We start from the raw sequence: 21,399 nt of genomic DNA, 5'->3' as shown, positions 1-21,399 counted from the left end.
CTTCCTTCCTTCCTTCCTTCCTTCCTTCCTTCCTTCCTTCCTTCCTTCCTTCCTTCTTTCCTTTCCCCCCCGGAAACACTTAAGTCTCTGTTCCTTCTGAGCTATGTTGGTTTACAATTCTTTAAGCCTCTCTTAAAATTTTAATCATCAACCCCGGGTGAATAACCATACATTTCTTACGTTCTATTCCAAGAGGAGTTTGTGTTGTTTGAATATAATGGGTTCCCTTAACCCTGTATAAAGGTTTTTATCCATAGAGTACATTGTGAACATTCTTTATAGTTACAAATAGAATTTGTACATGGATATTTTGTATATATGTATACACATATATATTTTGTGTAGATTCGCACATATATAATTTGTATAGAATTAGTTACAACTAATTCTGTCCTTAATTTTGTTCTCCACAAATGCAGTATATGTTCATTTATGACCTTGGTGAATTTACTTAAGCTCTTTATGTTTCAGTTTTCTCACCTGTAAAAAAAGGGGACTTTACTTCTACTTAGAGAGGTTTGAGGAGGATTAAATAAGTTGATATATACAAGGGGCTTAGAACTGTGCCTGGTTGACAAGCATTATATAAATGGTAGCTGTTGTATTATGTGCTATTTACTGTGTTAGGCGCATTACTATGGTTCCAAAAAATGTTTCTCTTCATTGCAGGTAAGTAAAGGCTGACAAACTAATGCCACATACGCTTACATTCAGATGAGTTTTTTTTGTTCCCAGAGTCAATCCTCTCATAATAAGTGTACTTAAAATCCGTATAAATATTTGTGAAATGATAGATAGTCTTCGTATATCAGTGCATGGTATGTCTTTTATGATAAATATATTTTTGAGGGCTTATAGAATTATTGTCATTGGCATGGCCAGCATTGAAATATTTCATTGTGGCCTTTCTCAAAATGTGTTCCAGTGAAGCATTTCTGTAAGCTGTCAAAAAATAATTTGTAAAATAAGTCTTTAAACAAATTTCTAAACATATCTCTTTTCTATAAGACTTTTGAGGGTTTAAAATATTAATGAATCCTAAGAAACATGAGTAGGAGATCTAAGTTACTACAATTCACACATTTTTATGGAATGCCATTTTTTTTTTTTCAGAAAACAATTTTCTCAGAATGCATTTTGGATGAAAACTAGTGTTTGGTATTTTGTGGGTGGACGTACATTTTCAAAATTGTCTAAGTATCTCAGGTTCAGGTTTGTGGTTATTTATCTACATGGTTTCTTTGTTTCAAGAGCAAAAGAGTAAGATTATGATATACTATTCTATTTCTTTTTTTTTTTTTTTTCTTTCTTCCAGGGATGTTTTCTTCTCCTACATCACTATGTTGAAGGCTATAACAGGGGACCACTCAATATTCCAAACAATTCAAATATGGCGCTTTACCAAAACTTTGCAAAGAGGTGCTCAGCAGTGTGTGTGGCCTTACCCTTTTCTCTCACTAATATCCTGTTACTGTTAATAGTCTTGACCTCAGCTTTCTAAACTTTGCTTTCTATAATGGATATAATTTACCTCTTGCAAGCATTTGACACAATTGACCTCCTTTGTGAAACGTTCACTTTCCCAGAATTTCGTGGCACCCAGCTAGATCAGGATTACATTCTACTGCATGTAACTAAAGTCAGGCAATTTACCAGACAGGTTTAAAATTGATTCTGGAGGAAGGCTGTACCAGAGAAGTATGGCAGCTCCAAGAATCCAGCTTCCTTTTATTTTTCTGCTCTGCCAGCCCTAGTATGTGGCTTTCTTCCTTGTGGTTACAAGCTGATGGCTGTACCTCTCAATATCACCTTTCTGTGCTTTACTAGAAGGAGGAGTGTAAAAAATCAGCAGCTATCCCCGTCCCCCTACCCTTGCTTTTTTTTTTTTTTTTTTTTTTTTTTTTATCAAGACAGTAAATTTCTGGAAATCTTCACCCAGTAGAAGTCTATTACATTTCATTGGCTAGACCTAGGTCACATGGCCACCTTTAGTTTCAAAGATGTATGGTGTTCAAAAACAAAATTCAAGGGAGTTATACTTTATTAAGTGATTCATGAATCAGGCAGCATCCCTGTAGCAAGTAGAAAGATGCTCCCAGGAGTACATCAACAAATGAAAGGTTTTTATAGGAAGTAGGGTAGGGCCAGTTGTTATTAGCAAAAGAAAAGAAAGGATTGTTTCAGGCAAGGTCACCTTCCATCAGGGGAAGGGCAGGGGGTCTTATCATACACATGACCTCATCTTCCTTTGGGGAATGGAGAGGGCCCCTGTGACAGATTACCTCATTGGTGTTGACCAGAAATTTTCAGATTTATTGTCTTAAAATTCCCTTCCTGGAGAGGTTGAAACTACAATTAAGTCTTGGTTTGCTGTCCTGGGGAAGTGACTCTACCTTGAGCCTGCAGTTTTCTTTTTAGTAAGGAGAAATGTTTTTAACTAGCTCATTTCTTCCCCAAACAACGTTTGGTATTTTGCTAAAAGGAAGAACAGAAAAATGGATGTTCACTAGCCAACTAGCAAGGTCCACCATCTACCTGCTATTGATTTTCTTCTTATTTATATCTAGACTAGTCTTGGCTTATAGCTGAAATGTTCAAATTCCTAGAGTGTTTATTTTTCTCTTTTTGCTCTGTGGTTTGCCTTGGATGACCACACCTACCTCTTTGGATTCTTCTAGAACTATTGTCCTGTTTCACTCCCTGTTCTCTTGTCTCTAGCCTTGACTTCCACAGTTAGCTCCATTTGGAGATCCTGGTAGTATCTCCAGCTGAAATGTCCAATATGAGACTTAACCATCTTCCTTTCCATTCCTGCCTTTCCTCTAGTTTTTCCTAGCTCTGAAAGGGATACCACCATCCATTTGGCTCTCCAGACTAGAAACTTGAGATTAATTCTTTCTTCCTTTCTTTCCATCTGTTCCTATCAGTTGATCCTCAAGTCTTGCTGATGATTTGTCTTGAATAGCTGTAGGATTTTTCCACTTACCTTCATTCCTCTCACTATTCTTCTAATTTGTGTCACCATTATTTCTCAACTACATAGCTGTAATACTATTTTGCAAGTAAAAATCTGATCTGTCCCTCTTGATTGTTCACTCAGAGATTCTCCAATGCCCCTAAAATCTAAACCCTTGAAAATGATTTGCAAGGGTCTGTGTGATCCTGGCATTGGTGGCCTAAAATTCATGGTCTCCTACCCCTACCTCTTTGGTCTGGAAAAAAATATTTATGTTTCAGAGTTCAGAAGATCCATCCTTTACTCTTAGCCTCCTTTTCTGCACATCCTACCCCTCCCACTGTCACATCAAGTTTAACCTTACCCATATCACCCTGTATTCCTTTATCATATTATGTAACTCCTGTATTGTAATTAGATTGTATTTACCACTTAATTCCTTTTTTTTTAAGTTTATTTATTTATTTTGAGAGAGAGCACACATGCCTGCAAGCAGGGAAGGAGGAAAAGGGGAGGGGAGAGAGAGAGAGAATCCCAAGTAAGCTCCACTCTGTCAGCACTGAGCACAACTGGGGGCTTAATCCCACGAAATGTGAGATCACTATCTGAGCTGATATCAGGAGTGGGACACTTAACCAACTGAGTCACCCAAGCGTCCCTTGCACTTAATTCTAAATACTGTAACTTGTACCTAGTATGGGTCACAAAGGGAGTGTTATTACTAAATCTCTGTCAGTAAACAGTTCTGTATAACGATCCCTACCAACCAACAATAATGGGAAAAAAAAAAAAAGGTTTCTTTATATTTGAAGGTGCTAATGTGCAATTTGGCATTTTGTTTCCCCAGTAGAAATGAGAGACCGCATCCATTATCTATCTTTTTTAGCCTGGTGTGTTTTATGCCTCACCTTTTTTTTTTTTTTTCTTCTATGTAGAAATTTTTTTTTTTTTCTAGAATCAACTCCAGCGGCAAGTTAAATCTGTGACTATATCTCAGCTAATTTTTCTGAAAAGAGTTTCAAGTATAACATTCATTTATTTAATACCATATTCTGATCATTAACTCAGACCATGGAATTTATTATACCTTAAATAGAATGAAATTAAGTTTTGGAATTTAAACTAAACAGTGGATACTTGCACAGATATTGAAAAAGAAATATGTATGAACATATATCAAGAGAAATAAGTATCACCCCCCCCCACATTGGAACAAACTATTCATTAACATTTAGATTTAGATTTAAATACTTAAATGTATAGTTTAAAATTTTATACCAATGTTTGCATTACTAATCTAATATACACTGCTTGAACATCGATTGTGAGGCATAACCACAGAGAATCCTTCCAAAATCTTTAGAATTTAGATTTTTCTTTTATGGTGTTAGATATAAAAATTAACAGAATAAAGCATTGCTCACATTAATATGAATATTTAAAAGCATAAACATTTTGGGGATCTCTGGGTGGCTCATTTGGTTAAGTGGTCGGCTCTTGGTTTCGGCTCAGGTGATCATCTTCTGGTTTGTGGGTTCGATCCCCACATCGGGCTCTGCGTTGATGGTGTAAAGCCTTCTTGGGAGACTCTCTCTCTCTCTTCTCTCTCTCTCTCTCTCTCTCTCTCTCTCTCCCTCTCTCTTGCTCTCTCTCCCTCTCACTCTCTCTTGCTCTCTTGCTCTCTCTCCCTCTCACTCTGCCCCTCCCCTGCTCTCTCTCTTTCTCTCAAGGTAAATTAGCTTAAAAAATATAATATAAATATTTTTCATGTAAATATAAATATAAATTTATATATATAAATATAAGCTTATATTTATATATATAAATATTTTTCATGTAAGTATAAAACAACCATGTTAAATATTTTAAAATTTTAGAACACTCTTTTTTTGTGTAAAGTAAGTAAGACATAAAGCCTAGACCTTAGAAGAACAGTCCTTTACATTGGTAACTACTTCTTTTGACTGACTCAGTTATGCTGATAACCATTGTCTAAGCTATAGCATTGCTACTAAGAGGGGGGAGGGGCAGAAAGTTGTTAATTTAAATGAAACGGTTGCAATTTAATTAATTTTATTGTGATATAATTGACATATAAAATTGTATTACTTTCAGGTATACAACATAATGATTTGATACATGTGTATAATGCAAAATGATTACCACAGTAAGTTTCACATTTTTTCACCACGTATAATCATAAGTTTTTTCTTGTGATGAGAAAAAAGATCTACTTTTAAGATCTCCCTTAGCAACTTTCAGATATGCAACACAGTATTGGTACCTATAGTCCCTAGGACTTATTTATCTTTTAACTGGAAGTTGGTCATTTTTGATCACCTTCATCTATTTGCCCCACCCCTCTTCCCTCATCTCACACCCACCTCTAGTACTCCTTAGTCTGTACTCTGTTTCTAGGAGTTTGGTTTGTCTTTCTTTGTCTCATTTATTTCACTTAACATAACGCCCTCAAGATCTGTCCATGTTGTTGCATCTGACAGGATACCCTTTTTTTTTTTTTTTTTTTTTTAACATTTATTTATTTTTGAGAGACAGAGAGAGACAGAACATGAGCAGGGAATGAGCAGAGAGAGAGGGAGACACAGAATCAGAAGCAGGCTTCAGGCTCCGAGCTGTCAGCACAGAGCCTGACGCGGGGCTCGAACCCACGAACCGTAAGATCATGACCTGAGCCTTACTCGGACGCTTAACTGACTGAGCCACCCAGGCGCCCCATAAGATTTCCTTTCTTTTTATGGCTGAATAATATTCCATCGTGTGCATGTATATATACACACATACAAACACACACACATATACCCTTACACAAACATACCCCGTATTTATTTTATTTGTTCATTCCTAGGTTGTTTCCATTGCCTTGGCCAGGGAAGTGCTGTTATCTTTGTGAGGTAGTGATTTCATTTCCTTCATAAATACCCAGAAGTAGAAATGCTGGATCTTATAGTAGTTCTATTTTTTTGAAGAACCTCCATACTGTTTTCCATAGTGGCTGCACTGACATGGTTCCAATTTTAAAGAGATTTTTATTGAAGTCAGAAAGTATACACACACATTCAAATTCACACGCACACAAACTGAGGAAATATTTTTACATGCTGCTATGGATTCAGTTAAAGCTCCTTTTGAATGTTTTTAAAAATGTCAGATTCAAATCTTCTTTAGATTCTTAAAAATAGGGTTGAAGCATATGATTTATTCATGAAATTTTGGCTAGGAAAAATATGAACAAAGAAATTCTCTTCCTCTATTCTTGCCCTGAAATGCTACAGTTACTGTGATAATTAGCTCAATGTTATTGTGGGTTATTTTTTCTTATAAATAATTTATACCTCAGTTTGCCTTCATCCTTTAAAATGGCAATGCATGAAATTGATTTCGTAGAATTGTACCTTTGATTAATATTTAATTTGAAATTATTTTACAGATTCAAGTTTAGATGTAACTATATCACATTTGAGATGATAAGTGTATATTAGAAAACTTGAGTATACATGTCTTTATAATCACTCACTGTTTTATTTTTCAAAAGCACCATTTCCTCAGTTTATAAAATCATATATTTTATAATGTGTAATTTTTTTTTTTCGGCTCAGTAACAGAATTGATTACATTTAGAATCACTTCCTTCCCCAGCTCCCTGTCCCCCTGAAGTTCAGGCCATATGCCTATAATATTAAATATATAACATGTAGATGTTGTAAATGAAACTGTTTACCAATATGAAAATACGTATTTGAAAATATAAGTCACTAAATCCACCGAATACAGGTCAAGTCTCTACTTCATGCAACTATTTCTGTCATTCACATATCTGAGGACCTTGGGCAATCAGTTCACAGTGAAAGTTGTTGAGTTCCTGATGCTCATGTAGATGAAGAGGCCCAGGACTTAGAGGGACATATTTCATAGGCAACTTGAGTTGATGAGTGGAAATGATAGCTTGAAAGATTAGTTTCTTCTGGAACAAGGAGTACTATCTTATTCCTCTCTTCCCAATCCCATTATCTTTTCTCCCCTTAAAAGCCTTTTGATTTGGTACAAAGGTGGGGGGCTACTGTAGAGTAGAGTTACACATGTCTGTTAAAGGTTGTTCTCCCCTTCAGCTCAAGAACCTGGAATTTGTCCAATGGTAACCTGCCATGCTATGTGCATGGATCTTAATCTGGCCCTTTGTCATTTTAGCAATAAATGACGTACAAAAAACCCAAACAAAGAAACAAACATACAAAAAACAAGATAGGGTTGGGATAATGTGATTAATGATATACATTTGTTTACCATTGATTTCCCTTCTTGCTGTGTCTGCTGCATGAGGACCAGGAGCTTGTCACTCTTTATCACTGCTGATCTAGAACAATGCCTAAGCAAGTCTCTGGAATGTTTGGTGAATGGATGTTATGCTAGTTTAATGCTTGGAATTGATTTTCTGGGACTTTCCTAAGGACCTGATAATACCTCCTAACCTCTGTGACTTCATTTGCTTATCTATAAATAAGCAATGCAATTTGCTACCTTATGTAATAATTGCATAATTGGCTAACTATTGGAAAGTAATTTGGACCAGTCAGAGATAGGCATTGTACAGATAAGAGGGGGTTATCTTTACTAGCTAATCAATGATATCTTTAGAACTTCTGATATTTCTTATGCTTTTGCAAAACCGTACAATCTTAGTATCTGGAAGAAAGTCAGGCTGTGGTTCTATAAAAATAGAGGAGAGGAAGAGAGGAAAGGGAGAAGGTTTTAAGTTTTAATTCACTATGATGACCGTGTCTATGAAACTTTCTTTAAAATCATGCTTTTTCATGAGACTTTGTGTATTTTTTATTGACTTTTTTTTTTTTTTAGTTTTTTAGCCGGGAAATGTGGATTTGCATGTCTAGGGGAAATTAGTGAGTGAATGTCGACCATGATCATATTTGGCAGGGATGATAAGCCTGCTTTCAGAAGGGGCATTCCTCCGGTGCTTGGCTGGCTCAGTTGGAGTGTGGCTCTTGATCTCTGGGTTGTGAGCTCGAGCCCCTTGTCAGGTGGAGAGATTACTTAACTAAAGTCTTAGGGGCACCGCGGTAGCTCAATCAGTTAAGCATCCAACTTTGGCTTAGGTCGTGGTCTCTTGGTTTGTGGGTTCAAGCCCCACATCAGGCTGATAGTGCAGAGCCTGTTTGGGATTCTCTCTCTGCTCCTCTCCCACTCATGCACCTACCCGTGCATGCTCTCTCTTTCAAAATAAATAGACATTATATATATGCGCACACACACACACACACATATGTAAAATGAAAAAATCAACGAAAGAAATAAAAAATATAAAATCTTAAAAAAAAAAAAAAAAGAAGAATGTGCATTCCTTTATGTTTTCCCAGACATTTCTGCTTGGTGATGTGGGAGTGGGAGAACTGTTTCTGTAAGGGATAATTTTTTTGGTTTTTATTTCTGAAGGACAACGTTAGCCTTAGTTTTGGATCGCATTCTCACAGCATTCATTCCGTTGACTAGCCTTACATGCCTATAATTGTGTGGAAACCTAGTTTGTCTTTTATGTGTTTAATTCATTAGATGGCTAGAGATCATTTCTGTGTTTTTAATCTGTGCTGTATCTTCCCTTTATCTGATAGTTGTTTGGCAAATTTAACTGTGCCAGATTTTGCTCCCTGTTTAAGTGTGTTTTTGTGCAAGTGAACTGTTACAAATGATGCATGCACACACACCCATTTGTATCCTGCCACTCATAACCCTCTTCTTTTTATACTAATGTCCCCCAAATTCTGACTTTTTACAAGGTGGACTTATTTTGAGAACAAAATCCTATTATTTCAGAGACATTCCTTTTGGGACATTTATTGTACTACAGAGAATCTCTCCTTTCAAGTGACTCGTATTTCACTTAATGTTTACAAAAACTGTTCATTTATCTGACATAAGGGGCTAATCAAACGGCTTAAGTACATTCCTGGCTGTTTGGAAGCTTTTTAAGCACCATAGAGAGAGTACTTAGCAATGGAAATTGTGTTTATGTGTGTGGAATATCGCCGCTGAAATTCTGAACAGACCCAGAGGAAGAAGAATATTGAATTTTAATATTCAAACATAACTTATTTCTGTTTTATATTTAACTTAGTGGGATAAATTGGCTCTTATTAAAACCTTCTTATAGAATATAAGCTACGTTGTTATTTTTTTTTTTAATTTGAAGAAGAAGTTGAGGTGGAAGGCCGTGTTAACTGTAATAATAACCACTACTTGTGAGTGTGTGCTTTGTGCCAAACACTGTTTATATTTATTAATTTACTTAATCCTCACAAAAACTCAGTGAAGTAGGTATTGTTATTACCCTTACTTTTTAGAGGAAATCAAGGCCCAGGTGGTTTAAATAACCATCATGCCCGTGATCCTTATGCTATATTTCTTCTCACACTGATGTGAAACTTAAGACAAATTCATTTTATATTCGAGACAATTACCTTCCCACAAAATAAGACCAAAGCATAATATACATTTACTTCCTTTGGTAAAATAACTGTTAATGTGGCAGTAGGTACTAAAATGTACAATTTTCAGTTTGTATTTTTCTATTTGTTTTCCTAATCTGTAGTTACAGACAAGAACCAGTAAAATGTTAATGTTGTACATGCAAATCCTTTTCACACATGAAAATCATACATTTTTATTCAGCTGCAGCCAGTGATTCAATATCTGTACATTTTGCATTTAAGATTAAGCTATGACTTTGATATTTATACATTATTGACAAACCGAGCTATCATTAAATTAGTATACTTAAAAATATGCGTCCCAATTAAAACTTGAGATGGGCTAAAAGGAGGAGGTAAATTGATGGTTGATCAGTGTTCTTTCTGTCTTTATTATTTTTTTAATAAGGCTTAAGAAACTTAACCTATATCTTCCTCAATTTGTTGTGATACATTAAGTGATTTCCGTCACTCCTGTGTAATTAAAGAAACAAAACAGATGAACATAGGGGAAGGGAACGAAACAATAAGATAAAAACAGAGAGTGAGGCAAACGTAAGAGACTCTTAAATACAGGGAACAAACTGAGTGTCGCTGGAGGCGGGGGGTGGGCTAAATGAGTGATGGGCATTAAGAAGGGCACTTGTGATGAGCACTGGGTGTTGGATGTGATGAAGCGCTGACTTCTACACCTGAAACTAATATTACACTGTATGTTGACTAACTGGAATTTAAATACAAACTTGAAAAAAAAAAGGATAAAGTGACTTTGAGTCAAGAAACCATTCCTAATATGACCCCTTAAAAGAACATGACTGGTATGTCCAGGAGAGATCAATATGTGGGATCTTCTGACATGACATAGGTAATCTTTTAAAGCCTGGATATTGACTAGACAATCCACTAAGTAAATAGCTGGGAAGCAGTAAAGCTTCAGTTGGCTTGCATTGTGAACACATACTGCTTCCCTTTCTCTTGTATTGATGAGACCCTTCTTGTGATGTGTTCAGCTTTCTTTTAGGGTCATTTACTTTGATTCTACTTAATTTATACTTAATCTTGTTGTTTTATGTTATCAGATTCAGCATGTAATTCTTCAACTTAAAAACTGGGAGTTACTCATCTCTGGCTAATAAGCTTCAGTGATGTGAAAGTCCCAGTATTTCAGTCTGGTCTTGGATTATCTGACCTAGAAAATGTGTGAATTCCCCTGCTCAGAGGATCTCTGGAAGCATCACTTCTGAGGACGCACTTGGGGCTGCTTGAAGCTCAGGTGACCATGATCTCCTGAGGGTCAGATACAATAAGCCTTGAGAAAATCAAACACAGATTGATAGTATTGAATGACATAAACTTTGTATCAGAGGGAGTAGTCCTAATTTACTTTGATTTGATAGTTGCAGAGATAACATGTTGTCAATGTATCATTGACTTTTTCACTAAAATAGGTAAAGTATTTGTAAGTATATGAAAGATCATGTCAATGTTGTAATGTTCCTCTGCTCCAGAAAGAAGCATAAAAAATGATCAGTAAATTGGTTACAGAAACATCGTGGTGGAGAATTAGACATACACCAAATTAGGACAATTGCCAGGTACTTTCTGTTTTCATATCTGAATGTTTTATGGTGATAGGCTCAGGGTCCATGGGATTTCTTTTCTGCATGAGGTTTCCTAAAAGTATGAAGGTTGTATATATAGGTACATTGTCCTCAACTTCATAGGTATATTTTCTGGCTCTTTACAAGGCAGCTGAGAAGACAAATGAACAGTCAACAGTCTGAACTTGTAAAGTTCAAGAAGGAAAGCCAGGATCTAATTGAGCTGATGCTTTATTTCTTTTGGCTGCCCTACCTGGTGATTTTTTTATACCCTGAAGAGTAAGCAGACACTGAGTAAAGAAAGATTGCTGCACATTTACATGAAACAAAACACACAAATTGCCAAATAAGGGATAATGGTTTATCTTCAAGTGTTAAAAGCATCAAATGGTTCTCTAAAATTTATAGCTATTTTTAGTTCTCTCAATTGAACCATGTTTAATAACCAGCAAGTTACTGTATTTTCCATGCTAGAACTTTTTTCTAGTTAATAACTTTCCCAAGCCATTCTTCCATCATTGGTTTTCACACATTTCTCTCATCACTTTTAATACTCTGACTCTTTTATGGACCATAGGCATTCCAAAATATTTACCTATTTCTCTTTGCAAAATGGGGTTTTCACTGATTTCTTTTCCATTTATAGATTAAATGTCATAAACATAATTTAACCTTATATCGTAGAAAAAGGAATAAATTAGAATTGTTTTACAATTTTTCCATAGACGGTTTACCATATATATGTGTTCTTTTCAGAGTTGATTCAGAATCTCCTACCAACAGACTTTGGTGCTCACAACATGAATTCTTAATATTTAACTTATTATCAAGTATTACCATCAGTTAATGTGTGTTGAATGCCCGTGGGGCTGCTGGCATAGACCTGTGGTGTGTACCTAAAAAAATATAACAATCACAGAACAATTTAGGCTCTGTTGTGTAGTAGCTCTGATCTTCAACAACATGAATAAGAACTCACATAGGGAAGAATGAAAAGAAGGAAGATATTTTTTGAATGGAAGCTGAGAGTTGGGGTTGAGGAAAAAAAACAGTTTATTTCCTTTTTGCTTGCTTTCTTCTTTGGATTCTTTGAATTAGAATTGTTAATAGGCCAGATGAATCTGTCTAAGTGGAATCCTTCAAAGCTGAGTGAACGATATGTCCCCAGAGAAATTATCTTACTGGGATATGATCTGAGTTTATGCCAAAGGCCTGTTTAAAGGTTCAAGATGACTAAGGACTTCTTCAGACTGGAGTTTTAACAGTCTTTCTTAAATATGCTTTCTTTTCTCTTTATTGTGGCTGAAGAATGATGATGGAAATTCAGATTTTATAAAGTTAATCATATTTCTAGATATAAAACAACTTAATTTACCACCTTCAACAAACTATACTTATATTGATATGGCACCAAGGCAAAATAAGTAGCATAAATTTGTGTAATTTAGCTTAATCTTTGCTTACTTTAGAAATACTTATTATTTTTCTAAGAGGTAATATCCTTATTGGTACAGAATATTTCAGATTTACTTTTATAGCCATATATAAGAGAAATTCTAGCTCTATTGATACTATCATCATTAATTAAGATATGAAAATTTTATGATGCAGCCTTAGAACTCAAGGTGAACGTTTTCAATTTTAGATTTTTTAGCTGGTCTGCTAATGCTTAAGTCATTCTACTTGAGGTATTTAGTAAAGTTCTCAGTGGAGGATTTCTTGTTCTGACTAGTTCAAAGAAGATGGATATAAATAAACTCTTATTTGTACATCTGTCTCTTTTCTTTTTCTTTTTTCCAATGAGAGAATACCTGAACCCAACAAGTAATGTCTATTCAGGCTCTGAATAAGCTAGACAGTAACTCCTGGAAACTACATTATTTATGAAGCTTGGAAATTGTAGCCCCAGTTATTATAGTATCATACTCCATTCATAGTCACAAGTGTTATAAGACAGATACTTAAGGAGATTAGAAAGTGCTCTCTTTGGTAGCACTATACTAAAATTGGAACAATACAGACATTAGCTTGTCCTGTATGTAAGGATGATACACAAATTTGTGAAGCAGTCCATATTTTATCCTAATATCTGTGGGTGGGGAAACAGGCTCTGTAAGTGAAGTGATTTACCTCCTCAAGGTCCTCAAGGACCCATCCCTGATTCCACCGCCTCCTCCCAAAAAAAAAAAAAAAAAAAAGCAATAGAGAGAGAGAGAGAGGAAGATTAGATAAACAATATTATTTATAGATCAATTCCAAAGTTTTTCATTTAGAAAACAGCATTTTGGAAAAAGTGATCTGAATGTAGTCCTATTTGATTTTTTTTATATAAATTAAAATTTTCCCATAGACAAATAGTTAAGGGCATATTTTGGATATAATCTAAATTTTGCTTTTGTAATTAAGCCTTGTATCTCAATAAGGGTTATACTATAGAAAAATAATTTAAAAAAAACTCTCATAAATAAAGTATATAAAGATATGGGAGAGAACTGTAATCAGTGTGTAGAAATATTGGAAATATGTTATACCAGATAAAAACAATGCTAATCTGATCCATATTTTTCATTGTGATTTTGTTTAGAAATAACCATAGAGGATTATGAAATTAAATAGAAATTGAATATAGAAATTTTTGATAGAAGTGGGTTAAAATCCAATCAGAAACACCAATGCTATTTTTTTCTCTTTATCTCCCCAAATTTGAAATATTTTTAAGAATTGTGAAAATCCTTTAGAAAATTCTGTGTGTTTCTTATTATTTGGTACCTTTATAATTTTGAACAAATCTGAAGTTAACCCACTGTCAATTCTATATTTTTGAGCATTGTGTTTTCAGGAGCCCGAAGTGTAAAGGCTAATTTTCAACTTGTTAGAAGAGATCATAGTCTTTCATTTTTTTATCAAACCGTGTGTGATGGTGGGACCACTATTTTCTGTACCCCTTCTGTCTTTCCAGTTTGTCTCTGTTTTGTTTCTCTTGTTTCGACCAAACATCCAATAAAAATATTGAAAAAAGGGAACAGGCTTATTTGAAGGTTTTCTGTGCTGATCCTTTAAGAGAAAGGACTTTTGTGTAAAACAAATGATTAATTTGTCATTTTTCATAAAAATTGCCATTTTCAACTACATATCTTATCTTTAAAATGCACTTTCTCCATTATTACCTAAGGTTTTAGTTAAGTTTAAATAGGTAGAATTAAATGCATATTTTATGCCAGAACACCTTTTTCCAAGGTTAGTGTTACAAAACCAAATAAGTTATAATAAAGACATTGATTCATATTATTGATTCTTCTCATCATTCACTGAGATTGTAGTAGTGTCAAAGAAACAGTTATATAGGATGAGGGCTATTGGAGTCTAAATAGTATGTCAAATGGACATGGAATAGATATGTATATTAAATATACACAGCTTTCCCATCTGGCTCTTAAGTCCCTTCTAATATTAAACTTCTCAGCAAAACTTATTGCATGCACTGAGTGAAATATTATTTGAAAAAAAATATTGTAACTGTTACCTTTAAATTTGCATACATTTTCTTGTATTGTGAATGTTGGTATTAAATATTTGGTAAATTTCTATACTTAACATCAGTTTTTCAATTTTTGATCAAAGCAAGTAGTTTAATTCTTTGTGATTTTTGAAGAGATTTTAAAATATAATATGAAACTATTTTTGGAAATTATGGAGCACAGTGTATGTTTCTGGCCTATTTATATAGCCAGTGATTCATACAAAATGAATTTTTTTAATTTTAATTTTTTTTTAACTTATTTTTTAAAATTTACATCCAAGTTAGTTAGCATGTAGTGCAACAAAGATTTCAGGAGTAGATTCCTTAATGCCCCTTACCCATTTAGCCCATCCCCCTCCACTACCCCTCCAGTAACCCTGTGTTTGTTCTCCATATTTAAGAGTCTCTTATGTTTTGTCCCCCTCCCTGTTTTATATTATTTTTATTTCCCTTCCCTTATGTTCATCTGTTTTTTTCTCTTAAAGTCCTCATATGAGTGAAATCATATTATTTTTGTCTTTCTCTGACTAATTTCACTCAGCATAATACCCTCCAGTTCCATCCATGTAGTTGCAAATGTCAAGATTTCATTCTTTTTGATTGCTGAGTAATACTCCATTGTACACACACACACACACACACACACACACACACACACACCATATTTTCTTTATCCATTCATCCATCGATGGACATTTGAGCTCTTTCCATACTTTGGCTATTGTCGACACTGCTGCTATAAACATTGGGGTGCATGAGTCCTTCAAAACAGCATACCTGTATTCCTTAGATAAATACCTAGTAGTGCAATTGCTGGGTCGTAGGGGAGTTCTATTTTTAGTTTTTTGAGGAACCTCCATACTGTTTTCCAGAGTGGCTGTACCAGTTTGCATTCCCACCAGCAGTGCAAAAGAGATCCTCTATCTCTGCATCCTTGCCAACATCTATTGTTGCCTGAGTTGTTAATGTTAGCCATTCTGACAGGTGTGAGGTGGTATCTCATTGTGGTTTTGATTTGTATTTCCCTGATGATGAGTTATGTTGAGCATTTTTTCTTGTGTTGGTTGGCCATTTTGATGTCTTCTTTGGAGAGGTGCCCATTCATGTCTTTTGCCCATTTTTTTCACTGAATTATTCGTTTTTTGGGTGTTGAGTTTGGTAAGTGCTTTATAATAGATTTTGGATACTAACCCTTTATCTGATATGTCATTCGCAAATATCTTTTCCCATTCCGTTGGTTGCCTTTTAGTTTTGCTGATTGTTTCCTTTGCTGTGCAGAAGCTTTTTATTTTGATGAGGTCCCAATAGTTCATTTTTGCTTTTGTTTCCCTTGCCTCTGGAGATGTGTTGAGTAAGAAATTGCTGTCACTAAGTCAAAGAGGTTTTTGCCTGCTTTCTCCTCAAAGATTTTGATGGCTTCCTGTCTTACATTTAGGTCTTTCATCCATTTTGAGTGTATTTTTGTGTATGGGGTAAGAAAGTGGTCCAGGTTCATTTTTCTCCCTGTCGTTGTCCAGTTTTCCCAGCACCACTTGCTGAAGAGACTGTCTTTATTCCATTGGATATTCTTTCCTGCTTTGTCAAAGATTAGTTGGCCATATGTTTCTGGGTCCATTTCTTTTTCCAAGAAAAAAAAAAGTACTGTTTTTGTGCCAGTACTATACTGTCTTGATTATTACAGCTTTGTAATATAGCTTGCAGTCCGTGATGATGATGCCTCCTGCTTTGGTTTTCTTTTTCAAGATTGCTTTGGCTATTTGGGGACTTTTCTGGTTCCATATAAATTTTAGGATTGTTTATTCTAGCTCTGTGAAGAATACTGCTGTTATTGTGATAGGGATTGTATTGAATATGTAGATTGCTTTGAGTAATATTGACATTTTAATATTTGTTCTTCCTTTCCAGGAGCATGGAATCTTTTTCCATTTTTTTGCGTCTTTTTCAATTTCTTTTATAAGCTTTCTATAGTTTTCAATGTATAGGTTTTTCACTTCTTTGGTTAGATTTATTCCTAGGTATTTTATGGTTTTTGGGGCAATTGTAAATGGGATCGATTCCTTGATTTCTCTTTCTGTTGCTTCATTATTGGTATATAGGAATGCAACCTATTTCTGTGCATTGACTTTATATCCTGCCACTTTGCTGAATCCATGGATCAGTTGTAGCAGTTTTTGGTAGAATCTTTTGGGTTTTCCATATAGAGTATCACATCATCTGTGAAGAGTGAAAGTTTGACTTCCTCCTGGCCGATTTGGATGCCTACAAAATGAAATTTAAAAGTGAATAAATAAGGGACCACAGATTTAAAAATGCTAGCCATATGGGAGATTTCATTTTCTTACTGCCATTTGTTTCCTTTGAATTGGTAGTCACTTGTCCTTATATGAGATGAAAATCACACCCTTGTCCTCATACTTTGATAACTGAATCTTAGTTCTCAATGAATGAATTGTTCTTGCCACTGAACTCCAGGCCTGGGGCAGTTAAGTTTTCTTGGTCTTTAGCCTAAGGAAATATGACCCTCTCTGGGAGTACTTCCCATCTGCACACATAAAAGGGCTCTGTCTTTAACCATTACAATAGCTTTCTGCTTTCCTTTAAGAAATATTTTGTAAATCAAGAAAGCTTCTGTGACGTGTTCCTTTAATCTCTATTTGCTTGTCCCTATTCTTTTTATTTCAAAGTTTAATTAGGAATTCTAACATTTCACAAGTTGAAGGAAATAAAATGTTTGACTAATATAAGTCAGAACCCAACAATGTAAGACCAAATACACCTGCAAACGTCAATCTATTATTTCCTTCAACAGTGCTGAATTTTATGACTATTTACAATGGAGGGATTATATTTGAGATTATTTTATCTTTATAGGTAATCTAAAATGAAGCAATGGTACACTTTGTACTCTTTTTATAAACTATTTTTTGCATTGTTTTACAATATTCGTAATATTTAGTATCAAATCATACTGACCTGAGGTCCTAAGTATTGATCACTATATAAAACAGCTGCTAGTTGACCTGTTTGGCCCTTTGCTCAGTTGGCTACAGCATATAATGCAAACATACAGGGCCACAACTTTGTGTGTGATTTCTATATAGCTGAAGTTAGCCCTGTACTCACTAAAACAGAACTCAGTATCTATCTGATCATTGTCTTTCATATACTACTGGTTACATATTAAGCTAACCAGATAAATAAATACATTTGATAATGGAGCATGTTTTTTATTCCAGTTTATTCTATAGTAGAAGTGCATATTTATCTATCTCCATTTTGTGGCTAAAGACTTTGTGAAGTAACTGATATCATTCAAAATATACATTTTATTTTTCAAATAAAGGTAACTTTTTTCAACTATAGTATGTTAAAACTCTGTGCTTTTCATATACTATTTTCTGTCAAATACATTCAATCATGCAATATTTTTGTAAGTGATGAGAAAAGGAATTTCTAGCAAAATTTTTTATAGCAAATTATGTACGTGATCATTTTAAAGGTTAAAGTGTTGGGTTTTTTTTTAATGGCAACCTATGTTTTAATTTATTGTGGCATGTAGCCTCACTACTGCCTAAGCCTTATGAAAAAAAAAAAAACTCACTGCTTTCTGTTTACACTTGGGTGCTTTACTATTTAGCTAAAATTGATGATATTATCAAAAATATTTTCAGTTGTACAGGTCTCAAGAACAAGGAGGAGGTTTAATAAAACAGAGGCTTAGATTCTGCTTAAACACCCTGCCTTCCATGCTAATCTCCTATTTACCATGATCCATTACGAATATTTAATGGTAGGCAGCATGCAGACCAGAATTAAAGAACATATGGGTACAGTTATCCTGGTTAAAATGGCCAACGTGCCTTGTATTGTGTATGGAAGATAACAGGACAGGTGGTAATCCATCTTCACAGAGTGGAGACAGCTGGTATTTTCCGTAAGCTGAAGCAGTCTTTTTCAATGTAGTCTCACCTCGCAGCTGATATGTTGCTTATTAGTATAATTCAAAACACACATCGATGTTAAGGAGCATTCTGTTTTTCTGGCCAGTACAAAAGGTACCCTGTGGGTCAGGCATAAATGAAAACAAACAAGCTATATATTTTAATTTTTGAAATTGAAAAATTTAAGCTTCAATTTAACTCAATTGTGGTTTTTTTTAATGTAAAATAAAGATTATCTTTAGGCTCTCCTGTAAAATATTTTTCCTTTGAACTAGGTAAGAGAACTCTTTTCCCAGTGTTTCATATCCTCCAAAATTATGAAGTGTTCAGGGAAAAATGTTAAATTCATGCCATCAAGAGATATTTGTGAAACGTCATTTTTTAAAAAGTTATTTACCTCCTATCATTTCTTATATTATTGAAAGAATTATTGGACATATATTGGAATCATAATAGTCGAATCAGTATCTGTTCAGAAATTATTGTATAACATTTTTGTTTCCTTCCTGTTACTGAGCGTAAAGAAGAAATCAAGTGTGTTGGATTCCTGGCATATTGAGAACTGTAGTTCCGTGTTGCTTACAGTCCATTTCAGATTCCAATTACCCCTTTCAGATACTGTAAAAAATTTGACAGGGCCTTCAATTGTAATGGCCATATCAATTGATTTAGTCAGTCTCAAAATTCCCCAAAGGCAAGCTCAGGTTAAAGGTCAGGTTACTGGTGCATGACTCTCGTACTCATTTTAGTAAGATCAGGATCAGAAGTTTCCAGTAGCACACTGGGCATTAGTTTAATCTCTGTGTCCAAGTATTGCACAGTCAGTATCACTAATACAGTCTCTATCTGTAGAGGAGGTAAGAGTGTTCACAAAATAACTGAATGAAATATGATAGGAGGGTTTAGCACATACATTCAATTCTTATTTATCAAAAGTGAATGCTCTTTAATCATTCAATTTTCAGGTTAGTGAATTTTGTGTCTTATGCTCTTATATATCAATTTAATAAAAATATATGTAACTGTGCTCTATAAAAGTAGACTTCAAAACTACAGACATAAAATCAATAATTATTTCCCAGACACTGGATTTCAGAACGTCTCCAAGTATGGGTTTACTTATCCATTATTTCCTTTAAGTTCTTTCATGTCTGTGGTTCTGTGTTTTCTGATGGTAAACTTCTTTTATTTACATGCTTTTGCAATGGTTGGGATTATTTAGTGCACTGACAAGCTGATTGATCTCTGACCTAACTTTCTCCCTGGGGTGTGATTTAAGTGTAGAACAGCAGTTCTCAAACTTGAGTGCGCATCAGATCATCTGGATGGCTTGTTCAAACCTGGCTTGCTGGGTTAGCAGATACTCTGATTTAGTAGGTCTGGGGTTGGGCCTGAGAATTTGCATTCTTGACAAGTTCCCAGGTGTTGCTGATGAAGCTGGTTCAGAGACCGCACATGGAGAACTTCTGCTCTATAAAATACTTTGTAAATGTTGCCTTCAGCCTGTTTCAGTTAGTTGACACCTTTCAAAATATGGTCTCAACTGTAATGAAGAAATTACCCACAGGAATACCTAGAATATTTGCCATAGCATCTGACCAAACCATTGTAAAAACATTTGCTTGGTTGACTTGGGAGGGGCACTTATGGAAACTACCAGTATTTCCTCCCACCTGTCATTTCTCTCTTCTCCCCATTTCTGTGTGTCCTAATCCTCTTCTTTCACACTGGAGTTTTCTTCAAGATTTCCTTAATATTTGACTCTTATCAGCTATCTTATGAATTAGGTAATGGCATTTCCTATTCTCATTGATCTCTTCTAGGAGTTGAATAGGCTTTGGTATTGGTGGGATTGGAAAGAGCGAAACTTTCTCCTGCTTCCTTGGGATAAATGCTACAAAAGTGCCATTCCTTAGGTGAACGTAGGTCTGATTTGAAGTGATCCTTTACTGAGGAGTAAAAAGAAAGCTTAACACACACACACACACACACACACACACACACACACACACAGATATTTTCATGTATAATGCATATACACTATAAATATGTGACATTTTTGAAATATATAAAATGACTTGAAATTTCAATTTAATGAAGATTTTATTTTATAGGACTATGAACAATCCTTTGTAAACATAAACACACCATTGACTGTCTAATACATTAAAGATCATTTACTTTTATGTGCAAAGTACTATTCCTCATTTGTTCTCTCATTCAAAATAAAAAAGTCCTTTAATATTAAGTAATATAATAGTAAGGCTCAGGAATATTTAGATACTCATATTTTCTCTTCCTCACGTCTTTATGAAACAATACTGTGGATGTCTAACTTTACCTAAATTTTGGAGAGTCTCAGGGTCATATAATCTTATTTTATTGTGGTATCATCAGCTTTTATAGTTGAAAGTATAGTATGCCTAATGATTAAGCAGCAATGATTATTGATAGCTATTAAAACTACTTTAAAAATTATTTTAATGCATAATGCCTGATATTAACATTAAGTAGCTATTTACCAAAATACACTGATGGTCTAAGAATATGACTAGGTTTTTCTCTTGGAATTGCTCTTTTATCCTTGGAAGATCATTGATGAAAATATCAAATGAATACCTTCTTTCAAGAAAAAAAAAAAAGGAAATAAGAATAGCAATTTATTAATGTTCAGTTTGAGGACTTATTGAATTTATTAGTAGACCAGAGTATTGACAACAACAAATAAATTTTTTGCTGTCAGGAAGTCAAACTATGACTTTTCTTGGTGAACATGTAATTAGAGAAGAGATGTCTGTTAGTCTTAAGACACTTCATTGGGTTTAATATATGTACCTCTTACCTCCTAGAGGAATAACTTTTGTGTTGGCAACTCACTCGGGCA

General features: G+C 34.6%; 1 protein-coding gene and 1 non-coding gene across 2 annotated transcripts in view; both read left to right on the top strand.

Moving 5' to 3' along the window:
* The window catches only part of ROBO1 (roundabout guidance receptor 1), a 400,374-nt gene that overhangs the window by 82,948 nt on the left and 296,027 nt on the right, over positions 1-21,399 (top strand). The window lies entirely within an intron of this gene.
* LOC125922199 (U6 spliceosomal RNA) lies at positions 13,033-13,134 on the top strand. Its single transcript, XR_007457633.1, has one exon. It is a non-coding gene; the product is annotated as a U6 spliceosomal RNA (small nuclear RNA).

Source organism: Panthera uncia, chromosome C2 (genome assembly GCF_023721935.1).
Source record: "Panthera uncia isolate 11264 chromosome C2, Puncia_PCG_1.0, whole genome shotgun sequence".
NCBI classification, from domain to species: domain Eukaryota; kingdom Metazoa; phylum Chordata; class Mammalia; order Carnivora; family Felidae; genus Panthera; species Panthera uncia.
This window is presented reverse-complemented; position numbering and strand designations above follow the sequence as displayed.